We start from the raw sequence: 5,617 nt of genomic DNA on the forward strand, positions 1-5,617 counted from the left end.
ACTAAGAAGGGAGCAGATCCTACCAATTGGTCATGTGAAGCTAAAGTATCTTTTCAGGCCTTGAAACAAGCCTTTGTCTCAGCACCTGTCCTTAGACATCCCAACCCAGAATTGCCTTTCATTGTTGAGGTTGATGCCTCGGAGGTTGGAGTAGGGGCTATCCTTTCTCAGAAGGATCCAGATTCCCTTGAGTTACATCCTTGTGCCTTTATGTCCAGGAAATTCTCATCTGCAGAATCCAACTACGATGTTGGTAACTGGGAGTTGCTGGCTATTAAATGGGCTTTTGAGGAGTGGAGACATTGGCTTGAAGGAGCGACCCATACCATTTCAGTTTTGACTGATCACAAAAATCTTCAATACATTGAATCAGCTAAGCGACTGAATGCCCGACAGGCTCGTTGGGCTTTGTTTTTTACTCGTTTCAAATTCATCATCACCTTCAGACCTGGTTCCAAGAATACCAAGGCAGATGCCCTCTCACGCAGTTTTCTTCCCGTTCAAGACAACAGTCCTGTTACTCCCATACTTCCGCCTTCATTCATTCAGGCAGGTCTCACACAGGATGTTTTTTCCCAATTGAAGCTGCTTCAACATCAAGCTCCGGGAAATACTCCTGCTGGTCGTCTTTTTGTTCCTGAGTTTTTGAGAGCAACTGTTTTGGAGGAATTTCATGATAGCAAAGTTGCAGGGCATCTGGGAGTCGCTAAAACTTTGGAATTGGTATCCCGCTCAGTGTGGTGGCCTGGTCTTTCTAAAGACATTAAAGAGTTTGTTTTTTCGTGTCAGGTCTGTGCACAGCATAAAGTTCCCCGTTCTTTGCCTATTGGTCAACTTATGCCCTTGAATGTTCCTCTTAGGCCATGGTCGCATATCTCCATGGATTTTGTGGTGGATCTCCCTCTGTCAGCTGGATGCCGAGTCATATGGGTGGTAGTGGACCGTTTTAGTAAGATGGCCCATTTTATTGCTCTTCCCCGATTGCCATCTGCCCAGGGATTGGCAGTCTTGTTCTTCCGTCATGTTTTCAGACTACATGGGTTACCCACTGATATTGTTTCTGACAGGGGTCCACAATTCATTGCACAATTTTGGAAGTCTTTTTGTGCTTCGTTAAAGATGAAATTGTCATTAACCTCCGGTTATCATCCACAATCCAATGGACAGACTGAGCGAGTGAACCAATCCCTAAAACAATATTTGCGTTTGTACTCGGCCAAACTCCAAAATGACTGGTCTGAGTTTCTTCCATTGGCGGAATTTGCTTATAATAATGCCTGTCATTCCTCCACCAATGTGTCCCCATTTTTTGCAGTTTTTGGTTTCCACCCCAGAGCTAATTCATTTTTTCAACATTCCTCTGTCTCCTCTCTGGCCCTGACCTCTCATCTTAAACTTATTTGGAAAAAAGTGCACCTGGCTCTCAGAAAAGCAGCTTTCAGGGGAAAAAAAATTTCTGACAGGCTCCGGCGGCCGTGCACTTTTAAAGTAGGAGACAGGGTGTGGTTGTCGACTCGCAATATCAAACTTCGACAAACCTCAGCCAGATTGGGTCCTAGATTTATTGGACCATTTCTCATTATCAAAAAAGTCAATCCAGTTGCTTTCCGGTTACAGTTACCAAAAACTTTACGGATCGGAAATACCTTCCATTGCTCTTTGCTCAAACCATATGTTTCTTCTAGCAGATTTCCTCGTAAAAAATCTCAGGGGAGATCACCAGTTAATGTACAGGGTCAGCAGGAGTTCTTGGTTGAGAAGGTTCTCGATTCCAAGTTGTCCCGGGGTCGGCTTTATTTTTTGGTGCATTGGAGAGGTTATGGTCCTGAGGAAAGGTCGTGGGTCCTAGATGAGGACCTTCATGCCCCAAGGCTCAAAAGGGCATTTTTTCAAGAATTTCCTCAGAAACCCGGATTTAGGGGTTCCTTGACCCCTCCTCAAGGGGGGGGTACTGTTAGGCGCCGGGGTCCGCTCGGCCGTGCGGCCCGGCGCCTAGCAACCAGGGACGCCGGGCGCGTTCAACCGCCGGCTCCCTGGCAACGCCTAGACGCCGGGCGCACGGAGCCGCTCAGACCCTAGCAACAGGGACGCCACAGTCAGACCGCGTTCCCTGTTGCTGGGTCTTAATTAAATCAGTGCTTGTGTGTTTTGGCCGTGCAGCATGCAGCTGCACGGCATCATTATGTAATCACCCTGTCTGGATCAGGATTGGAGGGCTCTCATATATAAGCACTCCCAGGACTCCTCACAGACGCCGGTGATAGCTTCCTGTTTGCCTGTGTCTGCTGCAGAGAGAGTTTCCAGTCCCGGTCTATTCGATTGTTCCTGTTCTCAGTGATCCTGTACTCGGAAGTTACCATCTGTTCCTGGAGTCTGACCGAGCACCTTAACATCTGGTGGTGTTCGTGAGTCGCGGCGCAGCCGTGTGTTGCGGCTTGTCCGCTACTGTTTATTATTTTGCTTTATTGTGTTCTGGAGCTTTTGCGGAGGATTCCGCTTCCACAAGATCCACTCTGGTGTCCGGCGGTGCTGGATAGGAGTGTCGGATCAGTGGATCTTTGGTTGTCCTTTTCCCTGGCGGCTTGTCCGCACATACCTTTTGAATTTGTTAGTTAGCTTGTAACCCCTGGCCTGGTTGTTTAGTCAGAGGGCCCCTTGTTATCACCCTGTCTCGGACTTCCCCTTGTCTCCCATTAAGACCTGCGGGGGCATCGGGGTTGGGCAGACATAATCCGCCCTTCGAACGCGGCTGCCATGGGCTCAAGCAACCATAGTCTCGCAGGGGATTTCTGATAACACGGGCGAGACAACGGAGTTAGGGCGCCAGGGGTTACTAGGCTCTCCAGCTCCCACAACCAGTATATTGTTCCTGTACTCAGATCCCTGTCATAAGATCTTCTCCGGTCTGGAGTACAGGAATCATAACACCGCCTTTATCTGCGGGCCGGATTATCAAATTGCGGTTATCAGATAATGTTTGTAGAGCTTCCCGTTCTGGTTTTTAAAGATTAGGGTGAGTTCTTTCTGGGGTTTTCAAAAAAGATGTAACTTATTCATCAAGCAATCGCATATACGTTTTAATTGAAGGATTGCTGGAGAGGGGGTCAAAGGTGGATGGGATACGGAATTTGTGTAGTTGTTTCGGAATAATGTCCGTCCGTTGTTCAATTACTAAAAGCAAAAGATCAAAACTACATTTGTTAAGAATTGTGACCCAGCGTTTGCAAAAAGCAGGGTCGTATCGGCCAATGGTCGGGCAGTTTTTAATTCTAAAGCCCCGAGGGATTTTTTTAGATTTGTAGTAATCACTAAGTGATAGTCCGTGAAGGTAAAAATCAGTCTCCTTTTTTCTAAGTTTCAACAGGTCACGAAAAATGCCGTCCACAGAAACAGCTTCGACTTCATCATTAATACCGGTGGCATATAATCGTGCATCAGCTTCAGATTCAGAAAAAGATAAAATATCTCCAATAGGGTAATTCAAATAAGAAAGCTGATCATTGCTTTCTTCTGCCATAATGATGAAGCAACGGTCAGTTCGTTAAGGGGTTAACCCAGCAAGAGTTCAACACCCTCAGAGAGTTTCCACAGCTTGTTAAAAGTGCCGGTGCAATTCTGGGTCACAATTCTTAACAAATGTAGTTTTGATCTTTTGCTTTTAGTAATTGAACAATCTACTAAAGAATTGGAGAAAATCAAAACTAAAATTACGGACTTTGAAAGTAAACATCTCACAGTCCTTAAAGCTGATAAAGATAATGAGTGGCTTGAGAAATTGCAAACTCAAATCACTCAATACAAACGAGATCTTATCAAATTCAAAAAAGAAAAATTAGCCAAGGTCGAACTTGACTATGAAAGACACACCGTCTATAGATGGTTAGCGGGTGACAAAGATACTCGTCCTTTTTTTAGAAGAAATCGGAGACCTTTTTCACGTTTTGATTCCGATACTTCCAAGGACACCCGTAGCTCTAACAGTGAGCACGAAGCTTCTAGCTCACGGAGAGGCCCTTTAGGGGTGGCTACCAGAACCAGGGTGAATCGAGGAAAAGACGATTCACGCGCAGGGGGGGCCAAAACAAGAGGTCGTGGGCGGGTAGGGAGACCACCGCTGACCAAAAGGACCTAATTTTTAACTTGTCGTCCTATGAATTAAGCAAGAGTGAAATTAAGCTGCTGAGTAAGGGTCTTTCATATGTCCCTACGGTACCACCTAATGAATTACAGTGGAATATAGAAAAATTCTCACTACATCGAAAGCTCAAACTTAAAGAATTTTTCAAAGATACTCCTCTAACTCGGACGGACATTATTCCGAAACAACTACACAAATTCCGTATCCCATCCACCTTTGACCCCCTCTCCAGCAATCCTTCAATTAAAACGTATATGCGATTGCTTGATGAACAAGTTACATCTTTTTTGAAAACCCCAGAAAGAACTCACCCTAATCTTTCAAAACCAGAACGGGAAGCTCTACAAACATTATCTGATAACCGCAATTTGATAATCCGGCCCGCAGATAAAGGCGGTGCCATTGTTCTGCAAGATTTGAACGATTATCATAAAGAAGCTGAACGACAACTTAAGGATTCCTCGGTTTATATCAAACTTCGTCAGGATCCTTCAGCAGTATTTAAAAGGGAACTTAAAAACATCTTACAGCAAGCCCTTGAAATGAAAATCATCTCCCAAGATCTCTTTGATGTACTTTTACCAGTACACCCGATTGTACCTTTATTCTATACCCTCCCGAAAGTGCACAAAAACATGGATCCACCCCCGGGTCGACCCATTATTAGTGCACGAGGGTCTCTGTTTCAACCTGTTGCCACGTACTTAGATGCTATTCTACAACCATTGGTTCAAGCAGAACCTACTTTTCTTCTTGACACCACTACCTTATTACGTAAATTAAACAATCTGCATGTTTCTAGCAATTGTTGGCTCGTTTGTATTGATGTTGTCAATCTTTATACGTCTATCCCTCATCACCTTGGGTTGACAGTATTGAAAGCATTTTTATCAAAGTTTAATGATTTTTCTGTGGATTTTATTAATTTCATTGTGTCACTCTTTGAATTGATTTTGACTAAAAACTTTTTTCTGTATAATGATCAATTCTTTCTACAGGTGATGGGCTGCGCGATGGGCTCTTGCGCAGCCCCGGTGTATGCAAATATTGTAATGTTTGCTATCGAACATGACTTATTCCTTAAAAACCCTACAGTGAGTGCTAACTTAGTCTTTTTTATACGCTATATCGACGACCTCTTGGTCGTCTGGCGCGGTGACATTGCTGATTTGATCAAAGTTATTGAAGATCATAATTGTGGCTCTTGTCCCATTAAATTCACGTACTCCTATAGTCAGGAACAGATCGCATTTCTTGATGTATTAATATCTCTTAAAGATGACAACATCATTACCACTGTTCACAATAAATCTACAGACCGGAATACATTTTTACAAGCACATAGCTGCCATCCTAAAGCTTTGACCAGAGGCTTACCATATTCACAAATGATCCGTATACACAGAATTAATAATCAGATTGAAGCTTCCATGGCTCAGATGGATGTACTAATTGAAAAATTAGTCATTAGAGGATACT

Source organism: Pseudophryne corroboree, chromosome 5, assembly GCF_028390025.1.
Source record: "Pseudophryne corroboree isolate aPseCor3 chromosome 5, aPseCor3.hap2, whole genome shotgun sequence".
NCBI classification, from domain to species: domain Eukaryota; kingdom Metazoa; phylum Chordata; class Amphibia; order Anura; family Myobatrachidae; genus Pseudophryne; species Pseudophryne corroboree.